This window comes from Sapajus apella, unplaced genomic scaffold (assembly GCF_009761245.1).
Source record: "Sapajus apella isolate SASKATOON/1434 unplaced genomic scaffold, GSC_monkey_1.0 scaffold19, whole genome shotgun sequence".
In the NCBI taxonomy this organism is placed as follows: Eukaryota; Metazoa; Chordata; class Mammalia; order Primates; family Cebidae; genus Sapajus; species Sapajus apella.
In genome coordinates, this window is record NW_022436959.1 from 29,136,693 (window position 1) to 29,163,744 (window position 27,052).

Below are 27,052 nucleotides of genomic sequence, written 5' to 3' on the forward strand. Positions count from 1 at the left end.
CTGGAATTAAACTACTTAACATGTTTTAGATGATGTAAAAAAAATTCCTGAGCATTCATCATCACTGGTCATTAGAGAAATGCAAATCAAAACCACAATGAGACACCATTTCACGCCAGTTAGAATGGCAATCTTTAAAAAACTAGGAGACAACAGATGCTGGAGACGATGCAGAGAAATAGGAATTCTTTTACACTGTTGGTGGGAGTGTAAATTAGTTCAACTTGTGGAAGACAGTATGGTGATTCCTCAAGGATCTAGAACTAGCGATACCATTTGACCCAGCAATCCCATTACTGGGCACATACCCAAAGAATATAAATCATTCTATTATAAAGACATATGTACATGTATGTTTACTGTAGCACTGTTCACAATAGCAAAGACTTGTAGCCAACCCAAATGTCCATCAATGATAGACTGGATACAAGAACACGTGGCACATACACACGAAGGAATACTATGTAGCAATAAAAAAGGATGAGTTCATGTCCTTTGCAGGGACATGGATGAAGCTGGAAACCATCATTCTCAGCAAACATACACAAAACAGAAAACCAAACACTGCATGTTCTCACTCATAAGTGGGTACTGAACAATGAGAACACATGGACACAGGGAGGGGAACATCACACACTGGGGCCTGTTGGGGGGTGGGGGGCTAAGGGAAGGACAGCATTAGGAGAAATACCTAATGTAGATGATGGGTCGATGGATTCAGCAAACCACCATGGTACGTGCATACCTATGTAACAAACCTGTATGTTCTGCACGTGCACCCCAGAACTTAAAGTATAATAAAATAATAATAATAAAAATTCCCAAGCATTTTTAAGGAAACCATTAACAATTTGGGGGAAGTCATTTAATATTATTTTCCTTGTAGAAAAGATTATGTTAATCAACAATTATTCCCTCAATCTACAATGAGCCCAGAGAGATACAATGTATTATAAAATTATCTAAGTATTTACCTTGAATAACCATGGCAATATAAAGCACAATAGAAAATTACTATTAAATCCTATAAATGCTCAAAGGTAAAAGTACGTAAGTCGCTGAGAAAACTAATATTTGCCTGTGGTTAATAGAAGAGAAAATAATATAGAAGAAAATAAAGCACCCAAACAAGGAAGAATTTATATCCTTTCTTTTATACTTAGATCTTTAGATCCCTTTAGGTTTTTTAAAGTTCTATGTAGCTTATGGATCTCATAAAATGTGCTTGCAAAAAAAAAAGATTTACAAATAAGATTATGTTAATATTTGTGTTCCCTCCTCTGTTGAACTGACATAATTTTCTTGCAGACAGCATTAGTTTTTTAAGAAAAAATTATAGTAATCAATATAAAATCAAGACAGATAACTCTCTATGATAAAAAATAAATAGGGCTGGGTGCAGTGGCTCACACCTGTAATCCTAGCACTTTGGGAGGCTGAGGCAGGTGGATCAGGAGTCCAAGACCAGCCTGGCCAACATGACAAAACCCCATCTCTACTAAAAAAACACAAAAATTAGCCAGGTGTAGTGGTGTATGCCTGCAGTCTTGGCTACTCGGGAGGCTGAGACACAAGAATGGCTTGAACCTGGGAGGCCGAGGTTGCAGTGAGCTGAGATACCATCACTGCACTCCAACCTGGAGGACACAGTGAGACTCTGTCTCAAAAAAACAAAAAATGAAAAAAAAAAAACCATGCAAAAGGAAATAAGTGATCCTGGGTCACAAGGAATAAATAATAACTGTACAGATAGTAATTAGCATAGTCACAAAGAAAAGATTAAAACATTTATGAAATTAAATGAAGAAAAAACAGAAACTGGACTCAACATCTGAGAACCAGAAACACATTTTTTGAAAGCTTGGTAACATCATCTCTGTTTATTTGCCATTTTTCTCCTGTTTATTTCCCCCACTACTGATAACATCTAAAAGAAAATAAAAATACATATCATTCTCAGCAAACCGACACAAGAACAGAAAATCAAACACCTCATGTTCTCACTCATAGGAGGGTGTTGAACAATGAGAACCCATGGACACAGAGAGAGCATCACACACTGGGGTCTGCTGCGGGGGGCGGCTAGGGGAGGCACCGGGGGAGGGAGTGGTGGGGGACGGTGGGGAGGGATAACATGGGAAGAAATGCCAGGTATAGGTGATGGGGGGATAGAGGCAGCAAACCACCTTGCCATGTATGTACCTATGCAACAATCCTGCATGATCTGAACATGTACCCCAGAACCTAAAGCACAATATAAATAAATACATAAAATAAAAATACAAAACCAAAACCAAAACCCTTACCCTCAAAAGACTGGTTGAGCACTTTTGCCTCAAGGACTGAAGAAGACCGAAATCTTTCTCAGAATGAATTATATTCCACCATAGGGCAAGGAAATGGGAAATCTTAAAAGGACTAAGTGATGGCAATGAGAGAGGAAGTGGGATTTGGGGGCTTTGGGAAGAAAAAAAAAAAAAGAAGGAAGCTAGCCTAAAATCAGGAAAAATGTTATAGGTTATCACCAGCAAGAGACCTGGTATTCTCAGTTAGTCCTTCTTATCCACAAGTACCACTGCACCACAGTTTAAACATAGCCATCAGAGATAGATGGAAAGTGCAGTAATTATTTATAATGTTAGGACAATATAGGAAGTATGCCACTGCTACCTTAAGACAGGTAAACAATATTTACTATAGAAAGGCCACCCATTACACACAGTGGTTAAGGTCTCTCTCTCTATCCCACTACTATAGGTTGGGTTATAACCAAGATTCCACAGAACAGTGTTGCAGTGGGAAAAACATATCCTGGGTGTGAGACATCTAACTGATAACCAGACTTTTAAGTGATAACCAACTCAAAACTAGAAAATTAATTTTGGCAGTTAGCTCCCCCCAACTTAAGAACAACCTTTTTAAAGGAGAAAATCCAATGTATAAACTATAATAATTGGTATTCAATAGTTAGAAACTCATTATTTAAAGATAGCCTGCCCTAGGGTGCCATCTTCGGTTTGCAGTTTGAATATTGAGCAAATATTAAGGCACCAGACTGAGGGGTAAATCGAGGCCAGACCAAGCTCTACTCAGCAAGCTGTAGCCATAGCAGAATACGCAGGCTACCTGAAAGAAGCCTTTTCCTTCGCTAAAAGACACTAACCTTTAAAAAAAAAAAATCTTATGCTAATGGGGCTGCAGATACTTAAGAGGGGGTGTTTTTATCTAATTCACACAAAGGTGACCTATAAGAGTAGTACCTGTCCAGAACATGGTGACTAAAGCTAAAATCCTATTTAACAGAAACCAAAAGTAACAGCTATGATTTTTTTCATCTTTGAAAAAGAAACTACCATTAGAATAAAAAGGCAGGCCATACACTGGGGAAAAGATATTTACAACACATATACCCAAAGAAGAATTCAAATCCACAATATGTAAAGAACACCTACAAAGCAATAAGAAAAAGACTAAGAGTAAACCAAGACTTTAACAGGTACTTAGCCAAAGAGAATATCCAAATGGTCAATATGCATTAAAAAAGGTGTTCAACATCATTCTAATGAGGGAAATATAAATTAACACCCATCATAATGTCTAAACTTAAAAGACAACAAAATCAAATGATGACAAAGACATGAAACAACTGGAACTCTACTTCCATTGCTAGAGGTGAAGGGTGTTCTTTTATTTTAACAGTAGGCTTGAACATAGAAGATTTTCTGGGGAAATGCTTATACTCTCAATACTAGGTCACTGAAGGTAATAGCTGAAGAGCAGAAAGCAGTGACCTAACTCAAATGAGGCAAAAATTCTTAGTTCAGTTACCTGGAAGGAGAAATGAATGACATGCTCAAGGCTGTAATTAGGTTCTAAGAAGACCTCTGCAAATATACAACTATGATGTCTATTTCTGTTAATAACATTTCTAACAATTAACAGACATTAGAACACACCCTCTTTGTGTAAAGAGATATTCCTATAATAGAAATTTATCCATTGCCAAGTGCAGGTAATACAATTTAAAACAAATTATAATTCAGCATGCTGAAAATGCTCTGATGATGCACATTCTGCCTAATAACATATTCTTTCCAGTAATTATTAAGAGTAATTATAGGCCAGTTTGTTTGATGACAGTGCCAATTAACAATAGAAAAGCATCATTAAAATTTACCTATCTCATTATTTATTACTAGCATTGTAGAAGGCACTCTGCTACTTGCTTTTATGTGAATTATCTCATTTATTTTTCAACAAAAGCACGTGAGACAGGTATTATTTCAGAGGTGAGGAAATACACAGGTAGAAACGTTAAAAAAAAAAAAAACAAACTTGCTAAAAGTTACATCATTAAGTGGTAAACAAGCGTTTAGACTCACTAAGTGGAATTCCAGAGTCTGCTCTCTTAATCACCATTCTATACTGACTGAAGAATGAAATTAATCACACACAATTTTCTTACAAAAATTACAGACAAATGGGAATGTAAAAGATGACAAAAGCTGAACTGAGATAATTCCTTCCCCAAAACAATCACTAAAGATATTAACTCAAGTAATTTTACTGAAAATATAGTTTGGAAAATCATGAATCTCAAGGTGCTACTCTCTTCTTTATAAAACAGGAAATATATGACAAACTTTAAGGCTTATAAAGATCACGTGTCTCAAAAGAAAGGTCTATAGCCTAGTTAAAAGCAAATTTTATATATTATATCCCTCAATAAAAATCTCAAACTTCCAAAAATAAAAATTTTAAACTTCTTTTGCCTTTCTATAAAAATGAATAATCGGTGTTGTTTTCCTGTTTTTCTTTAAAGTGCCAGTAAGCAAACGCCGATGAACAAATTGTTCTTCAACACATGCACATAAACATGCACAAAGAAAACACATATGTGCATGCACAATACATATACACAAGGGAAGGGTCATCTGTAAACACATCAACCCCTATACATCCACAGACAGACATGCTTACCTACATGCAGACTTCACATCAACACACTGATCCAGAAACAAACAGAGATTCCACATACCACACTCCCCCACCCCCAGATTCACCTCTACAGATACAGCTAGCTTTGGGAGAATTTTTATACAAGTAAGTTTTAATATAGAAATGTACTTACAACTATTAAAAATCCATATTTGTCAACAGAAACATTTTAACAATACAAGACGAAAATTTAAAAACACTGTTCACAAACCCATCTGATGCCTCAAATTTACTATATCATATTGCAGATGAGAAAAACTCAAAAGCAAAGTACCATCCCAATGTGAAACAGCTAATAAATGGTAAATTCAGTTCTATGGCCTTCATTTGTGACCCCTATTACCTAGAAATGCTACTGAATACTGTGTGAATGTTCAACTGTAAATAACTGCCAGTCACTACTGGCTCATAATTTCAGCCACTGCATAACTTTTTTAATGCTGCAGATATTACAAGCTGTGAAGCTGAAATAATGATGAACAAAAATTTAATGAAATGATTAAATGACTGTATACTAACTTACTGGTAAGTTTCTGTATTTTTTGATAAATAATTTGTGTGACCTTCAAAATTGTTCCGATTGGGCCTGATTGTTAAAAGATAGTGAAAGGATTAAAAACATATTTACAATTCAATTTAACTTAGAGACTTTACTGGATAAATAATATATGTATTTTTTAAAGATTTATCACATAATTCCTTTGATTTGACTAAAAATATTCAGACTATTATCTTGTAGGTCCATTATTCCAATTGTTTTTCCCTAGTATTATTAACAATATGTATTTTAAAATGCCAAGAATGAACACAATGTTAAGGCAGAATATACCCTCCCTCTCAGTAAAACTATAGTTTTATTAAAGTATAAGGAAAGTTTTACTTTAAAAAGGAGACCCTATCAATAATACTTATTAATCACTTTTGATTGGAAGCAACAAATATCCCTAATCATTTATTTTACTGCTTCAGATGGTTCCATCAAAAAAAATATATCCTACTAATGAGAGGGCTTACTGGTGAAATAAAGCAGCAACATGTGATTTTTTTTTTCTTCTTTCCATTTAGCACCTTTAGTAAATCTATCTTTTTCAGTTTTTGTTTATAAAAATTAGAATAGTAAAAAAAAAAAAAAAAAGAAAAAAGAAAAGAAAAGAAAACAATGTAACAGTTTCATTTTATGTTCCCTCTGGACAAAGGGTCAATCTGCTTACTGCTTATTATAAAAGCAGTGGATTACATAAGCTCAGTGTTCCTCTTCTATAATATAATCTACTATATATACAGGATCCATCTGAGTCTTCCTCATTCCCCCATGGGACTTGGGGTACAGGAGAATTGACATAAATTTGATGTTCTAGATACTTGCTGTGCTGTGAATAATAAAGTCACCTGTCTCTAAATCTTATGGAGTCTTATGCCTTCTGCCAGCAACCATGAAAGAGTAACAGGTTAATGTATTAGGTCTAAGTAGGAAAAATCAAATCTAATGCCTAAGACAGTATACTTACTCCTTCACCTCAAATGAAGAGAGGAGTTTTAATGGAACAACCTGGAAAGACTTATGTATGTTCCCCGTAACTAAGGGGATGGGTATTTGACTCACATTCCACATACTGGAAAGGGTGAGGTAGGATGATACATATTTACTGCTGCATTAGAATAAGTCTAAACTCCCTGAATTAACCAGACTCCCCCCTCACCCACCACAATAAAAATGTGTGAGAGTTTCTCAGGAGCCATTTGGGAACTCTGAGTATAAGAGCCATCATGAAGGGTTGTCTTAGATCCTTCTTAAGGGGCCATCAAGAAGCGGAAATAGATCTCAGCTGCTGAGAAGCTGAAGGTTATTTCTAGAGTTCTAGAGGCTAAGAAGAGAGTAAGAGATACACTTACCCAGAAAGAACTGTAGATAAGAGATGTGCAGAAAAACGGATCTCCAAAGACCCATGAAAATATAAGAGAAAAGTCAACTTTAAAAATCTGCTAAGCCCAGAAAAAGTTTGCCTCTTATGAAAGTAGCAGTCAAGTAGAACATTTCTATTCCATTTCCTTTTCCTTCATTTTTCCAAGCTCCAACTCCACAGAGGCTGGAAATAGAGACTTGTGGAGTTTGGGGGGTGGGGGGGGAAATGAGCAAGAAAGAGAAAAGAAGCCCCTGGGATTCCTTCACCCATGATAAGTCACAGTAGTACACTCTGGGAGAAGGAAAGTAGCTATACACATAAAAAGATGTAGGCTTTGATTATCATAAGAGACAAGAAAGCATTTACTCAAAGGGAACACAGGAGTTTAGGAGTGATCAGATTCTAGTTTTCTATCATGGGCAGAAGAACTTCTGTCATTGAATAAGGATAGTAGGAGCTAATTAACAAACTCCTTTTGTGATTAAGGCTTAAAAGTCTTAGTTGTGTTTTCTAATATGTAAGTAAGCTCTTTAAGAAGTAGACTATCTTGGCCGGGCGCGGTGGCTCAAGCCTGTAATCCCAGCACTTTGGGAGGCCGAGGCGGGTGGATCATGAGGTCAAGAAATCGAGACCATCCTGGTCAACATGGTGAAACCCCGTCTCTACTAAAAATACAAAACATCAGCTGGGCATGGTGGTGCGTGCCTGTAATCCCAGCTGCTGAGGAGGTTGAGGCAGAATTGCATGAACCCAGGAGGCGGAGGTTGCAGTGAGCTGAGATCGTGCCATTGCACTCCAGCCTGGGTAACAAGAGTGAAACTCCGTCTCAAAAAAAAAAAAAAAAAAAAAAAAAGTAGGCTATCTCTAAAGTTTCTTTTGAAATTTTAGATGCTTTACATAATACTGAGCATACAATCTTACTCATTTGAGGTTAATGCAGATGTTGACACTACATAAACCAATGCAGTATCATCAAAGGCTGATAATGAATGCTGAAAAGTTATGTTAAGCATATAGTTTTCTTTGTTTTTACCTCAACTAAATGTGTGCAAATTAACTGTTGTAAAAGTGGTAAGTATTCATTAAATCCTTATTTCTTTAGTAGACATCTTAAACCCTACTTATGCTTTATATACTAATTTAAAATTATTGTGTTATTTCAGCAGGGAAACATAAATCTAACCAATGGAAAAGTATACGAATATCATTGTTTAGAAATTAAACAAGCGTATAATCTAATAAACGTTGGGTTAGCAAATCCCCAGTAAATACAATGCACTGGAGGTAAATCAATCTTTTCATAAAGGGAAATGATGTTTCACTTGGATTCATTTCCTTAACATGGGCACAGCTGCATTGTATACAAGCATTAACTATGATTTCTAATAAACGCATTGATAATCTGGTTGTCATTTCTTTGTAAGTAACGTGCTTTTCCCTAATTGCTAGAATGTGTGTGTACATGTCTATTCTTGATCTACAGTTCCTTTACATTGTATCTAGAGTTTTTTTTTCCCCCCTCCCTGTTTCTCCTTGTTGAAACTGGTAGCTTTTTCAATCTGAAGACACACATCTTTCTCCAAATCTAACAAATTTTCAACCTTGAAAATTTCTCTTCCCTGACACTATTCTTACATTCTGGAACTCCTAGCTCAGTTATCTTTGTCAACAACAACAAAAAAGTCAAACTCTGTATTTGAAGGTATTTATTCTGAGCCAAATATGAGTGACCATGGCCTATGGTACAGCCCTGAGGAAATTCTGAGAACATGTGCCCAAGGTGGTTGGGACACAGCTTGGTTTTGTACATTTTAGGGAGACATGAGACATCAATCAAATACATTTAAGATATACATTGTTTCAGTCCTGAAAGGCAGGACAACTTGAGGCAAGGGCTTCTGGGTTATAGGTAGATTTAAAAATTTTCCAACTGGCAATTGGCTGAGTTATTATCAATAGAAACAAATGTCTGGATTCTGATAAGAAGTTGTGGAAACCAAAGTTTTATCATGCGGAACCAGGTAGCAGGCTTCAGAGAGAATAGACTGTAAGTAAATATTTCTTATTAAACTTAAGATCTGTGTTGATGTTAAACACTGGTCAGCTTTTCCCAAATTCCAAAAGGGAGGAGGGCATAAAGAGGCATGTCCGCTGGGCGCAGTGGCTCACGCCTGTAATCCCGGCACTTTGGGAGGCCGAGGCGGGCAGATCATGAGGTCAAGAAATCGAGACCATCCTGGTCAACATGGTGAAACCCCGTCTCTAATAAAAAATACAAAAATTAGCAGGGCATGGTGGTGTGTACCTGTGGTCCCAGCTACTAGGGAGGTTGAGACAGGAGAATTGCTTGAACCCAGGAGATGGAAATTGCAGTGAGCTGAGATTGCAAAGCTGTACTCCAGTCTGGTGCCTGGCGACAGAGCAAGACTCTGTCTCAAAAAAAAAAAAAAAAAAATGCCAACCCCTGCTTCCCATAATGGCCTAAACCAATCTTTCAGGTTAACTTTCAGTTCCTGGCAAAGAGAAGGGAGTCCACTCAGATGCTTAAGGGAGGGCTCTGAATTTTATTTTTGGTTGACATCTTCCGTAACTCTTTCATGTTTTAAACCTCTTAATCTTTTCGTTCTATGTTCTAGATGAATTAGCTCATCCTAGCTTTCAATTCTCAGTTGATATTTCTGATTCACGAATTCTCTCTTCTGTTATGGCAATTTGACTTTAATCCACCCAAGAGTTTAATTGTATTCAATTTTGTTACAAGATTTACAAGTGGCTGTTTTTCATTCCACCTGTTCTTATTTACTTCTTATAGTGAGTTACGACTTCAGTTGAAATTCTTATAGATTTATAAGACATTTTTTCGAATTGTGTTCTTATTCTCATTTCCTCAGATGTAAATGATCCTACTTAATATGTCTGATATCTCTTATGGCAATAGATTTCCTTATGTTGTCTAAAATATTTGTTTGCAAGTTCATCTTATGTGGACGTTTTATCCTGTGTGAACTCCTGCCTGCTGTGTGGTTGCATTGTTACTCACAATAGCCCTCTGGAGTTACACAGCTCCAGGGCAGGTCTAACATTTGGAAGATTGGAACTTTGGTCCCTCATAAGTAGAGCTCTAATCCAGGTGCCACATCTATATATATTATAGAGTTACACTCCTATTTTTGCATAACTGCCTCATTGGGCCACAGGAAAATACCAACAGTGTAAGGTGGAATTGTTTCAGGTACAGCATTTCACGCATAGTTGCACTGCCTAGAAATATGGTCCCAGTTCCCTACTTTTATATAGAGAGCCCAGTTCCAATCTCCTACCATTTGCAAAATACTTTTGGTTCTCTTTCCCATGAAGATTACCTAGGTTTTTATATAACAGGTCATTTCATTATAACGTTGATTGAAAACAATTGATTCCAGATGGGGCCTCCTGCATCCCAAATACATTGCTGTGTCTAAATGGTCCCAGTCTAAGTGAGTGTGGGTGCATCTGTGAGTGTGCCTTATGATGGAATGGCATCCTATCCAGGGTTGGTTCTCATCCTGTACATTAACCTTCCAGCATAGGCTGTGGCCACTCATGACCCTGCACTGGAACAGCTGGGTAGGTAATTATAATATCTTATTTTTGTTACTCTTTCTTAAATTTATATCCAGCTCACAGTTACTTCAATGTTTAATATTAGAAGATTTTTGGTCTTTTCTAGAAGTGTGGCAATATTTTTATGACCAGAAATATGCCATAAGGACTTAACTCTTGTTTCTGTCCATTAGCCTATGGTAAAAGTGGTTTTATCGTAGGCTAATGGACAGAAACAAGAATTAAGTCCTTAAAAATTATATATCATTTCCTTTAAAGTCACAGTTTCCTAGAATCTACAGACAACATTAAGTGAGGACTTAACTGTAAGCATCAACATCCACTCATCACTAAGACTTTCTTTTCTATTTCTACAGTCTGCTGAGATTTTTCTTGTCTTAAATGTAGATAAAATGTATTTACTTATTATTAAATTTTCTTCACAATGCATTCTTATAGGCTTGGAGCAAAGTAGAGGCATACTATATACAAGTGCTTTCACTGACATTTTAATCAGAAATCCTAAAGCAAACTATCTGAGAGGGAGAGTATACATGTGAATTATGAAGAATAGATGTGGCTGGGCATGGTGGCTCACAACTGTAGTTTTAGCACTATGGGAGGTAGAGACAGGATGATCACTTGAGCCCAGGAGATCGAGACCAGCCTGGGGAACATGCTGAAACCCTGTCTCTACAAAAAATACAAAAATTAGTCAGGAGTGGTGGCACATGCCTGTAGTCCCAGATACTCAGGAGGCTGAGAAGTGAAAGGATCACTTGAACCCAGACGGTCAATGCTGCATTGAGCCAAGGTCATGCCACTGCACTCCAGTCTGGGCAACAGGGCAAGAACCTGTCTAAAAAAAAAAAAAAAAAGGAAAGAAAGAAATGAATGTAATGATGTTTAGTTTGATCCTATGACAAGGAAGATGATGATATATTATTTCAAAAAAACACTGAACTTTAGTGGTATGTAACTTTTAAAAATATTTGGTGCTTCCCATGGAATATTATGAAACCATCAGAAACGATGAGTTTGTGTCCTTTGTAGGGACATGGATGAACCTGGAAACCATCATTCGCAGCAAACTGACAGAAGAGCAGAAGATCAAACACCGCATGTTCTCACTCATAGGCGGATGTTGAACAATGAGAACACATGGACACAGGGAGGGGAGCACTACACACTGGGGTCAGTTGGGGTAAAGTAGGGGAGGGACGGTGGGGGGTGGGGAGTTGGGGAGAGATAGCAAAGGGAGAAATGCCAGATATAGGTGATGGGGAGGAAGGCAGCAAATCACACTGCCACGTGTGTACCTATGCAACAATCTTGCATGTTCTTCACATGCACCCCAAAACCTAAAATGCAATAAAATAAATGGGAAAAAAAAGAATATAGTATATACATAAAATAGCAAAGAAAGGTATATAATAAGAAAGTATTACTGAATTAAAAATAAAAAAAATAAAGTGCATTAGTTCTTTGTACCTTAGACATGCTACAATAATCATTTTCCTTGCCTATTCTTAACACAGACAATGACTGACTTTCAACCAAATAAAACACTGATTTTAAAGGGAAAAAAAATATTTGGTGCTTCAACAATAGTTTTTATTTTTCATAATTTTCTCAAATTACAATTTTTGCCATCTGCAACTGTTCTTCCTATTTTCATGTTTAGTCTTCACCCATGTACTCTCTCATCAATTTTATAGCCTGTTATGATCATACAGAATTTAATAACTTCATGAAATACCATGAAAATCACATTAGTCTTTTATATCTATTCCCTTTTTTTCAGTTTTATTGAGGTATAATTTACATTCCATTAACTTTGGCCATTGTAATAGTAAAATTCATATGCTTTTAATCAATTTACAGAGTTATACAACAATAATCGCAATTCAGTTATAGGACTCTTCATCACTACCCCCCACCCCCATCAAATTTCCCTTGAGTTTATTTATTGCCAATCACCAGTTTCCTGGTCACAGGCAACCATAATGGGCATTTTTTCCTTTCTATAAATTTGCCTTTTCTGGAATTTTGATAAAACTGGAATCATATAACATGTAGTCTTACTCATCTGACTTAACCTAGCAAGGACTGGTAAGCTATGTTCTGCTGGCCATATCTAGCTTGTCACTTGTTTTTGCAAATAAAGTTTTACTGGAACATAGTCAAATCTACTCTATACTGCCTATGGCTATTTTCATACTAACACAGCATTGTTGAATAAAGGCATACTTTTGAGATATTGCAGGTTTGGTTGATAAGACCACCATAAGAATAGTAAAAAATATAGGAACAAAGTGAGTCACATGAATTTTTTGGTTTCCCAGTGCAAATAAAACTTATGTTTCTACTATACTGTAGCCTATTAAGTGTGCAATAGTAGTGTCCAAAAGCAATATACATGAGGAGACCTGGCAAGATGGCCAAATAGGAACATCTCGAGTCTGTACCTCCCAGCGAGATCAATGTAGAAGGCAGATGATTTCCGTATTTCTGACTGAGGTAACTGGTTCATCTCATTGGGACTAGTTAGATAGTGGGTACAGCTCATGGAGGGTGAGTCGAAGCAGGGTGGGGTGTCACCTCACCCAGGAAGCTCAAGAAGTCAAGGAACTCCATTCCCTAGCCAAGGGAAGCCTCAAGGGACTGTGCCATGAGGAACAGTGCACCCTGGCCCATATACTATGCTATTGCCATGGTCTTCACAACCCACAGACCAGGAGGTTCCCTCAGGTGCCTATACCATCAGGGCCCTGGGTTTCAAGCACAAAACTGGCTGGCTGTTTGGGCAGATCCTAAGCTAGCTGCAGGAGGTTTTTTTTTTGTTTTTTTGTTTTGTTTTGTTTTTTTTCCCCCATACCCTAGTGGTCCCTGGAACACCAGTGAGACAGAGCCATTCACTCCTCTGGAAAGGGGGCTGAAGCCAGGGAGCTGAGTGGTCTAGATCAGCGGATCCCACCCCCTTGGAGCCCAGCAAGCTAAGTCTGAAGGCCACCTGGGACACATGAGTTTAGTCAGGGGAGAGGCCTACACCATTAATGAGGCTTGAGTAGGCGGTTTCCCTTCACTGTGTAAACAAAGCCATGGGGAAGTCCCAGCCAGGCGGAGCCCTCATCTCAGCAGAGCTGCTGTAACCAGACTGCCTCTCTAAACTCCTCCTCAATGGGCAGTGCATCTCTGAAAGAAAGGCAGCAGCCCCAGTCAAGGGATTATAGATCAAACTCCCATCTCCCTGGGACAGAGCACCTGGGGGAAAGAACAGCTATAGGCGTAGCTTCAGCGGACTTAAACGTTCCTGCATGCCAGCTCTGTGCAGTGGAGCTCCCAGTACAGCATTCGAGCTCTGCTAAAGGTCAGACTGCCTCCTCAAGTGGGTCCCTGTCCCCTTTGTCTCGACTGGGAGACAATTCCCAGCAGGGGACAACAGACATCTCATACAGGACAGCTCTGGCTGGCATCTGGCAGGTGCCCTCTGGGACGAAGCTTCCAGAAGAAGGAACAGGCAGCAATCCTTGCTGTTATGCAGCCTCTGCTGGTGATAGGAAAACAGGATCTGGAATGGACCTCCAGCAAATTCCAGCAGACCTGCAGCAGAGGAGCCTGACTGTAGGAAGGAAACTAACAAACAGAAAAAAATAGTTTCAACATCAACAGAAAGGACATCCACTCAGAGACCCCATCCAAAAGTCACCAATTTGAAAGACCAAAGGTAGATAAATCCATGAAGATGGGAAGAAACAAGTGCAAAAAGGCTGAAAATTCCAAAACCCAGAACGCCTCTTCTTCCCCAAAGGATCACAACTCCCGGCCAACAAGGGAACAAAACTGGATGGAGAATGAGTTTGACAAGCTAATAGAAGTAGGCTTCAGAAGGTGGGTAATAACAAACTCCTTTGAGCTAAAGAAGCATATTCTAAACCAATGCAAGAAAGTTAAGAACCTTGAAAAAGGGTTAGAGGAATTGCTAAACTAGAATAACCAGTTTAGAGAAGAATATAAATGATGGAGCTGAAAAACACAGCACAAGAACTTCGTGAAGCATACACAAGTATCAATAGCCAAATCAATCAAGTGGAAGAAAGGACATCAGAGATTAAAGATGAACTTAAAAAATAAACTTTGAAGACAAGCATAGAGAAAAAAGAAAGAAAAGGAACAAACAAAGCCTCAAAGAAATACGGGACTATGTGAAAAGACCACACCTACGTTTGGTTGATGTACCTGAAAGTGATGGGGAGACTGGAACCAAGTTGGAAAACACTCTTCAGGACACAATACAGGAGAATTTCCCCAATCTAGCAAGGCAGGCCAACATTCAAATTCAGGAGAGACAACACCACAAAGATACTCCTCAAGAAGAGAAACCCCAGGACACATAATCATCAGATTCACCAAGGTTGAAATGAAGGAAAAAATGTTAAGGGCAGCCAGAGAGAAAGGCTGGGTCACCCACAAGGGAAGCCCATCAGACTAACAGTGGATCTCTCTGCAGAAACCCTACAAGCCAGAAGAGAGTTGGGCAGCGGCAGTGGGGGGTGGGGCAATATTCAACATTCTTAAAGAAAAGAATTTTCAACCCAGAATTTCATATCCAGCCAAACTAAGCTTCATAAGCACAGGAGAAATAAAATCCTTAACAGACAAGCAAAAGCTGATAGATTTTGACACCATCAGGGCTGCCTTACAAGAGCTCCTGAAGAAAGCACTAAACTTGGAAAGGAAAAGCTGGTACCAGCTACTGCAAAAACACACCAAATTGTAAAGACCATAGACACTATGAAGAAACTCCATCAACTAATAAGACAAAATAACCAGCTAGCATCATAATGACAGGATCAAATTCACACATAATATTAACCTTAAATGTAAACGGGTTAAATGCCCCAGTTGAAAGACACAGACTGGCAAATGGGATAAAGAGTCAAGACCCATTGGTGTGCTGTATTCCGGAGACCCATTTCACGTGCAAAGACATACATAGGCTCAAAATAAAGGGATGGAGGAATATTTACCAAGCAAATGGAGAGCAATAAAAAGCAGGGGTTGCAATCCTAGTCTCTGACAAAACAGACTTTAAACCAACAAAGCTCAAAAGAGACAAAGAATGGCATTACATAATGGTAAAGGAGTCAATGGAACAAGGAGGACTAACTATCCTAAATATGTATGCACCCAATACAGGAGCACCTAGATTCATAAAGCAAGTTCTTAGAGACCTACTAAGAGACTTGGGCTCCTATACAATAATAGTGGGACACTTTAACACCCCACTGTCAATATTAGACAGATCAATGAGACAGAAAATTAATAAGGATATTCAGGACTTGAACTCAGCTCTGGACCAAGTGGACCTAATAGATATCTACAGAACTTTCCACCTCAAATAAAGAGAATATACGTTCTTCTCAGCACCACATAGCACTTCTTCTAAAATTGACCACATAACTTCTAAAACTGAGGAAGTAAAACACTCCTCAGCAAATGCCAAAGAATAGAATGGTAACAATCTCTCAGACCACAGTGCAGTGAAATTGAAACTCAGGATTAAGAAACTCACTCAAAACTGCACAACTACATGGAAACTGAGCAACCTGCTCCTAAATGACTACAGAGTAAATAATGAAATGAAGGGAGAAATAAATAAGTTCTTTGAAACCAAAGAAAACAAAGACAAAATGTACCAGAATCTCTGGGACACAGCTAAAGCAGTGTTTAGGGGGAAATTTATAGCATTAAATGCCCACAAGAGAAGGCAGGAAAGAGCTAAAATCGACACCCTAACATCACGATTTTAAAAACTAGAGAAGCAAGAGCAAATAAATTCAAATGCTAGCAGAGGAAATAACTAAGATGAGAGTAGAACTGAAGGAGATAGAGACATAAAATACTCTTTAAAAAAAATCAATGAATTCAGAAGCTGGTTTTTGAAAAGATCAACAAAATAGACTGCTAGCCAGACTAATAAAGAAGAAAAGAGAAAAGAATCAAATAGACACAATAAAAAAATGATAAAGGAGATAGCACCACTGATCCCACAGAAATACAAGCTACCATCAGAGAATACTATAAAATCCTATGCAAATAAACTAGAAAATCTAGAAGAAATTGATAAACTCCTGGACACATACACCTGCACAAGACTAAATCAGGAAGAAGTCAAATCCCTGAATACACCAATAACAAGTTCTGAAATTGAGTCAGTAATAGCCTACCAACCAAAAAAAGTCCAGGACCAGATGGATTCACAGCCGAATTCTACCAGAGGCACAAAGAGGAGCTGGTACCATTCCTTCTGAAACCATTCCACACAATAGAAAAAGAGGGACCCCTCCCTAACTCATTTTATGAGGCCAGCATCATCCTAATACCAAAACCTGGCAGAGACACACACAAAAAAATAAATTTCGGGCCAATATCCCTGATGAACATTGATACAAAAATCCCCAATAAAATACTGGTAAACCGAATCCAGCAGCACATCAAAAAGCTTAGCCACCACAACCAAGTTGGCTTCATCCCTGGGATGCAAGGCTGGCTCAACATATGCAAATCAATACACGTAATCCATCACATAAACAGAACCAATGACAAAAACCACATGATTATCTCAATAGATGCAGAAAAGGCCTTCGATAAAATTCAACATCCTTTCATGCTAAAAACTCTCAATAAACTAGGTATTGATGGAACATATCTCAATAAAAGCTATTTATGACAAACCCACAGCCAATATCATATTGAATGGAAAAATACTGGAAGAACCCTTTGAAAACTGGCACAAGATAAGGATATCCTTTCTCACAACTCCTATTCAACATAATATTGAAAGTTCTGGCCAGGGAAATCAGCCAAGAGAAAGAAATAAAGGTATTCAAATAGGAAGAGAGGAAATCAAATTGTCTCTGTTTACAGATGATATGACTGTATATTTAGAAAACTCTGTTGTTTCAGCCCAAAATCTCCTTAAGCTGATAAGCAACTTCAGCAAAGTCTCAGGATACAAAATCAATGTGCAAAAATCACAAGCAGTCCTATACACCAATAACAGACAGAGAGCCAAATCATGAATGAACTGCCATTCACAACTGCTACAAAGATAATACCAAGAATACAACTTACAAGGGATGTGAAGGATCTCTTCAAGGAGAACTATGAACCACTGCTCAAGGAAATAAGTGAAGACACAAACAAATGGAAAAACATTCCATGTGCATGGTTAGGAAGAATCAATATCGTGAAAATGGCCATACTACCCAAAGTAATCTACAGATTCAATGTTATCCCCATCAAGCTACCATTGACTTTCTTCACAGAATTAGAAAAAACAACTTTAAATTTCAAAAAAGAGCCCGCATAGCCAAGACAATCCTAAGCAAAAAGAACAAAGCTGGAGGCACCATGCTACCTGACTTCAAACTATATTACAAGGCTACAGTAATGACAACAGCATGGTACTGGTACCAAAACAGAGATATAGACCAATGGAACAGAACAGAGGCCTCAGAAATAATGACACACACCTACAATGATCTGATCTTTGACAAACCTGACAAAAGCAACGGGGGAAAGGATTTCCTGTTTAATAAAGGTTGTTGGGAAAACTGGCTAGCCATAGGAAGAAAACTTAAACTGGACCCCTTCCTTACACCTTATACAAAAATTAACTCAAGATGAATTAAAGAATTAAATGTAAAACCTAAAACCATAAAAACTACTGATGAAAACCCAGGCAATATCATTCAGGACATATGCATGGGCAAAGACTTCATGACTAAAACATCAAAAGCAATGGCAACAAAAGCCAAAATTGACAAATAGGATCTAATTAAACTAAAGATCTTCTGTACTGCATAAGAAACTATCATCAGAGTGAACAGGCAACCTACAGAATGGGAGAAAAATCTTTGCAATCTATCCATCTGACAAATGGCTAATATCCAGAATCTACAAATAACTTAAACAAATTTACAAGAAAAAAAACAACCCCATGAAAAAGTGGGTGAAGGATATAAACAGATCCTTCTCAAAAGGGGACATATATGCAGCCTGCAAACAGCAAAAAGAGCTCATCACCACTGGTCATTAGAGAAATGCAAATCAAAACCACAATGAGATACCATCTCACACCAATTAGAATGGCGATCATTAAAAAGTCAGGAAACCAAAGATGCTGAAGATGACGTGGAGAAATAGGAACACTTTTACACTGTTGGTGAGAGTGTAAATTAGTTCAACCATTGTGGAAGACAGTGTGGTGATTCCTCAACAATCTAGAACTAGAAATACCATTTGACCCAGCAATCCCATTAGTGGGTACATACTCAAAAGATATAAATCATTCTACCATAAAGACACATGCATACATATTTTTACTGCAGCACTGTTCATAATAGCAAAGACTTGGAACCAACCCAAATGCTCACCAATGACAGACTGGATAAAGAAAATGTGGCACATATGTACCATGGAATACTATGCAGCCATAATAAAGGATGAGTTCATGTCCTTTGCAGGAGTATGGATGAAGCTGGAAACCATCATTCTCAGCAAACTAACATAAAAACAGGAAACCAAACATCGCATGTTCTCATTCATAAGTGAGCATTGAACAATAAGAACACATGGACACAGGGAGGGAAACATCATGCACCAGTGCCTGTCATGGGGTGGGGAGCTAGGGGAGGGAAAGCATTTGGAGAAATACCTAATGTAGATGACGAGTCAATGGGTGCAGCAAACCACCATGGTATGTGCATACCTAAGTAACAAACCTGTACACTGTGTACATGCACCCCAGAAGTATAAAAAAAAATTTAAAAAATACATGTGTTAATTTTAAAATACTTTATTGCTAAAAAATGCTAACAATCATCTGAGTCTTCAGCAAGTTACAATCTTTTCTATGGTGAAGCTCTTGCCTGGATGTTGACGTTAGCCCATTGATCAGGATGGTGGTTACCGAAGGCTGAGGCAGTCGTGCCAATTTCTTAAAACAACAGTGAAGTTTGCCGAATTGACTGACTCTTCCTTTCATAATAGATTTCTTTGTAGCATGTGATGCTGTTTGATAGCATTTTACTCACAGGACTTCTTTCAAAATTGGAGTCAATCCTCTCAAACCCTGCCACTCTTTTATCAACTAAGTTTATATAATATTCTAAATCTTTTGTTGTCATTTCAACAATGTTCACAGGCTTTGCACCAGGAGTAGATTCCATCTTAAGAAACCACTTAATTTGCTTATCCATAAGAAGCAATTCCCCATTCATGCAAATTTGGTCATGAGATTGCAGCAAATCAGTCACATCTTCGGGTTCCACTTCTATTTATTATTTTAATTTTTCAAAGAGACAGGGTCTCGCCATGTTGCCCTGGTCACAAACTCCTGGGCTCAAGTGATCTCAGGCTCCAAAGTGCTGGGATTACAGGCATGAGCCACTGCATCCAGCCCAGGTTCCACTTCTAATCCTAGTTCTCTTGTGATTTCCACCACATCTGCAGTGACTTCCTCCACTGAAGTCTTGAACTCCTCAAAGTCATCCATTAAGGTTGGAATCAAGTTCTTCTAAGCTCCTGTTAATGGTATTTTGAAATCCTCCAATGAAACATAAATGTTCTTAATGGCATCTAGAATGGTGAATCCTTTCCAGAAGGTTCCCAATGTACTCTGCCCAGATCCATTAGAAGAATCATTATCTATGGTACCTGTAAGCCTTAAAAAATGTACTTCTTAAATAATAAGACTTGAAGATTGAAATTACTCCTTCATTCATGGACTATAGAATGGATGTTGTATTAGCAGACATGATAACATTTTTTTTTTTTTTAAACTCCACCATCAGAGCTTTTGGGTGACCAGGCAAACTGTCAATAAGTAGTAACATTTTGAAAAGACTCACTTCGAGAGAGAATCCAAGATGGCCTAAAAGGAACAGCTCTGGATTGCAGTTCCCAGGGAAAATGCAGAGAATGAGTGATCACCGCATTTCCAAACGAATTTTTACTGCCCACAGACCAGGAGATTCCTGAGAGGAAAAGAGCCACAAGTCTTCACCGTGGCTGTTTCAGCAGGTGCAGTGGGTCTCTGCACAAAAACTCACACAAATCCAGGCGCTGTTTCAACTGGCAACTGGAACACCTGACGGACAGAGTCACCCATTCAACTGGAAAAAGGGGGCTGAAACAGGGAGCCAGGCGATCTGGCTCGGCTGGTCCCACCCCCACAAAGACCAGCAATCTGAAACACTCTGGATTGAGAGTTTCACAGAAAGCACAGCTGGACCCAGAATGGTCCAACTCTGTTGGGGGGAAGGTTGTCCGCTATTACCAAGGCAGTCCACCACTACCAAGGTAGTCCACCACTACTGAAGCAGTTCAGTCTGCCATTATCGAGACAGTCCACCATCACATAGACAGTCCACCATTACTGAGGCAGACCGCCATTACTGAGGCAGTTCTAACTATACCCCTATCAACAAAACTACAAGGAAGTTCACACAGCAGCTGGGCAGAGCCCACGGCAGCTCGGCAACGACTCTGCTGGCAGACTGTGACTAGGCTACCTCCTCACTGGGCAGGGCATCTCTGATAAAAGGCAGCAGAATGACAGAAACTTATAAATAAAGCCCCACCTTCCTGGGACACAGCACTTGGGGAAAAAAGGTGGTTATGAGTTCCGCTAGAGCAGACTTAAACGTATCTGCCCAGCAGCTCTAAACAGAACAATGGAGCGTACAGCTCAGCACTTGAGCTCCTAAAAGGGACAGATTGTGTTCCTGAAGCAGCTCCCCAACCCCCGTATAACCAAAGAGACACCTCATAAAGGAGAGCTCAGGCTGACATCTGGCGGGTATACTTCTGGGACAAAGATAACAGAAGAAACTGGCAGAAACCCTTACTGTTCTGCAGCTGCTGCAGGTGATCCCCAGGCAAGCAGGGTCTGGAGTGGACCTCCAGAGTCCTACAGCAGGGGTCCTGACTGTTAGAAGGAAAACTAAGAAACAGAAAGAAATAACTTCATCAGTAACAAAAAGGACATCTACTCAGAGACCCCATCTGAAAGTCACCAACCACAAAGACTACAGGTAGAAAAATCCACAAGATGGGAAGAAACCGGTGCCAAAAGGATGAAAATATCCAAAGCCAGAACACCTCTTCGCCTCCAAGGGATCACAACTCCTCACCAGCAAGGGAACAAGGCTGGATAGAGAATGAGTGATGAATTGACAAAAACAAGCTTCAGAAGGTGAGTAATAAGAAACTTCTTGAGTTAAAGATCATGTTCTAACCCAATGCAAAGAAACTAAGAACCTTGAAAAAAGGTTTGACGAAATGCTAATGAGAATAAACGGCTTAGAGAGGAATATAAATGAATTGATGGAGCTGAAAAACACAACATGAGAACTTCATGAAGCATACACAAGTTTCATTTTTAAAAAAATTTTTTAATTTAAAAATTTTTATTTTCTTTTTCTGCCCCTCCTACAAGTCTGTTTATATCAGGATTTTTTTTTCATTAAAAAAAATTTTTTTTTTGCATACACAAGTATCAATAGCCAAATCAACCAAGCAGAAGAAAGGATATCCGAGATTGAAGATCAACTGAATGAAATAAAACGAGAAGGCAAGATTAGAGAAAAAAGAGTAAAAAGAAATGAAGAAAGCCTCCAAGAAATATGGGACTATGTGAAAAGACCTAATCTACGTTTGATAGGTGTACCTGAATGTGATGGAGAGAATGAAGCCAAGCTGGAAAACACCCTTCAGGATATTATCCAGGAGAACTTCCCCAACCTACCAAGGAAAGCCAATATTGAAGTCCAGGAAATACAAAGAACACCACAAAGATATTTCTCAAGAAGAGCAACCCCAAGGCACATAATCCTCAGATTCACCAGGGCTGAAATGAAGGAAAAAATGCTAAGGGCAGCCAGAGAGAAAGGTCAGGTTATTCACAAAGGGAAGCCCATCAGACTCACAGGGGATCTCTCAGCAGAAACCCTAAAAGCCAGAAGAGAGTGGGGGCCAATATTCAACATCTTTAAAGAAAAGAACTTTCAATTTAGAATTTCATATCCAGCCAAACTAAGCTTCATAAGCAAAGGAGAAATAAAATCCTTTATGAACAAGCAATTGCTCAGAAATTTCATCACCACCAGGCCTGCTTTACAAGAGCTCCTGAAAGAAGCACTAAACATAGAAAGGAACAACCAATACCAGCCACTCCAAAAACATACCAAATGGTAAAGAGTATCGACACAATGAAGAAACTGAGTCAACTAATGGGCAAAACAACCAGCTACCATCAAAATGGCAGGATCAAATTCATACCTAACAATATTAACCTTAAATGTAAATGGGCTAAATGCCCCAACAAAAGACTCAGATTAGCAAACTGGATAAAAAGTCAAAACTCATCAGCGTGCTGTATCCAAGAAACCCATCTCACATGCAAGGATACACATAGACTCAAAATAAAGGGATGGAGGAAGATCTACCAAGCAAATGGAGAGCAAAAAAAAAGCAGGAGTTGCAATTGTAGTCTCTGATAAAATAGACTTTAACAAATATCAAAAGAGACAAAGAAGAGCATTACATAATGGTAAAAGGATCGATGTAACAAGAAGAGCAAATGATCCTAAATATATATGCCCCCAATAATGGGGCATCCAGATACATAAAGCAAGTTCTTAATGACCTACAAAGAGACTTAGACTCCCACATGATAACAGTGGGAGACTTTAACACTCCACTGTCAATATTAGATCAAGGAGACAGAAAATTAACAAGGATATCCAGGACTTGAACTCAGACCTGGACCAAGCAAACCTAATAGACATTTACAGAACTCTCCACCCCAAATCCACAGAATATACATTCTTCTCAGCACCACATCACACCTACTCTAAAACTGACCACATAATTGGAAGTAAATCATTCCTCAGCAAATGCAAAAGAATGGAAACCCTAACAGTCCCTCAGACCATGTTCTTAACATATACCCCAGAACCTAAAATGCAATTTTATATATACATATATATATATATATATATATATATATAACTTTTTTTAAAAGAAAAAGAAAAGACTGGCTTCCTTTTTTTGAGCAGTAGGTCTCCATAGTGGGCTTAAAATATTCAGTAAACCATGTTGTAAACAGATATGCTACAATCCAGGCTTTGTTGTTCCACTTTATGAAGCACAAGCACAGTAGAAACAGCATAATTCTTAAGGTCCCCAGGATTTTCAGAATGGTAAATGAGCACTGGCTTCCATTTAAAGTCATCAGGATCAGGTGGGTGTGGTGGCTCACACTTGTGATCCCAGTACTTTGGGAGACCAAGGTGGGAGGATTGATCGAGCCCAGGAGTTTGAGACCAGTCTGGGCAACATAGTGAGACTTTGTCTCTATAAAAATAAAAAATAATTAGCTGGGTATGGTGGTGTATGCCTGTAGTCCCAGCTACTTGGGATGCTGACGTAGGAAGACTACTTGAGCACAGTTGCAACTGCAGTGAGCTATGATCATGCCACTGTCTTAAAAAAAATAAAAATAAAAATAAGCTCCTAACAAGAGAGTCAGCCTGTCTTTTAAAGCTTTGACGCCAGGCATCAACTTCTCTAGCTATGAAAGACCTAGATGACATCTTATTCCACAATAAAGCCGTATTGTCTATATCGAAAACCTGTTAGTGTAGCCACCTTCATCGATGATCTCAGCTAGGTCTTCCAGTTCATTTGCTGCAACATCTACATCAGCACTTAGTACTTCCTCACCTTGCACTTTACATTATAGAGACGGCTTCTTTCCTTAAACCTCAGAACCAATGTCTGCTGGTTTCAAACTTCTTCTGCAGCTTCCTCTTTTCTCTCAGCTGTCACAGAATTGAAGATAATTAGGGTCTTTCTCTAGATTAAGCTTTGGCTTAAGGGAATGTTGTGGCTGGTTTGATCTTTTGTCTGGTCCACTTGAATTTTCTCCATTATCAGCAATTATGCTGTTTTGCTTTGTTATCATTCTTGTGTTTTCTTGAGTAGGATTTTTATTTCCTTCAAGACCTTTCCCTTTGCATCCACAGCTTGGTTATTTGGGTGCAAGAGACCTAATTTTGGGCCGGTATTGGATTTTTACATGCCTTCCTCACTAAGCTTAATCATTCCTAGCTTTTGACTGAATGTGAGAGATGTATGACTCTCCCATTCATTTGAACCCTTAAGAGGTCACTGTAGGGATATTAATTGGCCTATTTCACTATTATTGTGTCTCAGGAAATCAGGAAGCCTGAGGAGAGGGAGAATAATGGGAGAATGGCAGGTCGATGGAACAAAGTACATGCATACATTTATGATTAAGTTTGAACGATGCTGCTATACACATTTGTGTATAAGTCTCAATGTAGACATGTGTTTTCATTTTTCTTAATACAGATTTTAAGAATTAAATTGTTGGGTTGTATGCTAAGTTTCTGTTTACCTTTTTGAGAAACTAGCAAGTGTTTTCCAAAGTGGTGGTACCCCTTTATATTCCTAACAATGTCTGAGGGTTCCAGATCCTCCAAATCCTTACCAATGCTTGGAATTAATCTGCCTTTTAAATAATAGTCAGGGGTGTGTGTGTGTGTGTGTGTGTGTGTGTGTATTATATCTCACTATTTTTTTTTTTTGAGTCAGGGTCTTACTCTGCCACCCAGGGTACAGTACAGTGGCATGATCATAGATAGCCCACTACAGTCTCAAACTCTTGGATTCAAGCAACATCCTGAGTAGCTGGGACTACAGGCATGCACTACCATGCCCAGCTAACTTGTGTATCTCTTAAGAGATGAAGTCTTACTATGTTGCTCAGGCTGGTCTTGAACGCAGGTGCTCAAGAGATGAGATCCTTCCCTCTCAGCCTTCCTAAGTGCTGGGATTACAGGTGTGAGCCACCACACCTACCTTATTGTGGTTTTAATTTTCATTTTCCTAATGACTAATGAATGACATTGAGCACCTTTTCATGTGGTGATCTGCCATTCACATATTCTCTTTGGTGAGATACTTCTTTTTTATCATTTATTTTTATAGTCTTATGGGGTAAAAGTGCAGTTTTGCTACATGAATGTATTGCGTAGGGAAGCCTGGGTTTTGTTTTTTTTTTTTAAATTTTTTGTTTTTTTTGAGACACAGTCTTGCTCTGTCGCCCAGTTTGGAGTGCAGTGGCATGACCTTGGATCACTGCAACCTCCATCTTCTGTGTGCAAGCTATTCTCCTGCCTCAACTGCCCGAATAGCTGGGATTACAGGTGCCTGCTACTATGCCTGGCTAATTTTTGAATTTTTAGTAGAGATGAGGTTTCACCATGTTGGCCAGGCTGGCTCAAACTTCTGACCTCAAGTGATCCACCTGCCTTGGCCTCCCAAAGTGCTAGAATTACAGGCGTGAGCCACTGTACCTGGCTGAAGTCTGGGCTTTTAGTGGAACCATTAGGAAATTTTTCATCCCTCACCCCACCTCCAATCCTTCCAAGTCTCCAAAATCTATTATTCCACTCTCTATGTCCATATTTTCTAGCTCCCACTTATGAGTAAGAACATATAATATTTGACTGTTTCTGAGTTATTTCATTTAGAATAATGGCCTCCAGTTCCATCCATGTTGCTACAAAAGACATGATTTCATTTTTTATGAATGAATAGTATTCCATGGTGTGTATATATACACATACACACAGACACATCACATTTTCTTTATCTGATCAGCCAGTGACACTTATTCCAAATGTTTGCTACTGTGAATAGTGCTATGACAAACATTTGAATACAGGTGTCTCTTTGCTATAATTTCCTTTCTTTTGGTAGATACCCAGTAGTATGACTGCAGTTCTATTTTCAGTTCTGTGAGAAATCTCCATATTTTCACATAGAAGTTGTAGTAATTTACATTCTCACTAACAGTGTATAAGCATTCCCTTTTCCTCACCAACATCTATTATGTTTTGACTTTTTAATAGTCACCTGACTGGTATAAGGTGCTATCCCATTTTATTGTGCATTTCTCTGATAATTAATGATACTGAGCATTTTTCATCTCCTTGTTCGCTACATGTGGTTTTCTTTTGAAAAATGTCTGTTCATGTCCTTTGTCCACTCTTTAACAGGGTTATGTATTTTTTTTCTTGCTGAAATTGTTTGACTTCTTATAGCTTCTGCATATTAATCCTTTGTCAGATGTATAGTTTGCAAATATTTTCTTGCATTCTGTAGGTAGTCTAATTTCTCTGTTATTTATTTTGCTACACAGAGACTTTTTAGTTTAATTAACTCCCATGCACCTATTTTTGTTGCATTTGCTTTTAAGGTCTTACTCATAAATTCTCTGATTAGGTAATTTGTCAATTATCTAAGTAATTGACAGTTTGTTCAAGTTTGTCCTAGGATTTCTTCTAAAATGTTTATAGGTTCAGGTCTTAGATTTAAGTCTCTAATCCATCTTGAGTTAATTTTTATATATGGTGAGAGATATGGATTCAGTTTCATTCTTCTCCATATGGCTACACAATTTTCCCAGC

At 38.4% G+C, this 27,052-nt stretch overlaps 1 protein-coding gene across 5 annotated transcripts in view; it reads right to left on the minus strand.

Annotated features, from left to right (window-relative positions):
• The window catches only part of GLCCI1 (glucocorticoid induced 1), a 153,621-nt gene that overhangs the window by 33,961 nt on the left and 92,608 nt on the right, over positions 1-27,052 (minus strand). The window lies entirely within an intron of this gene.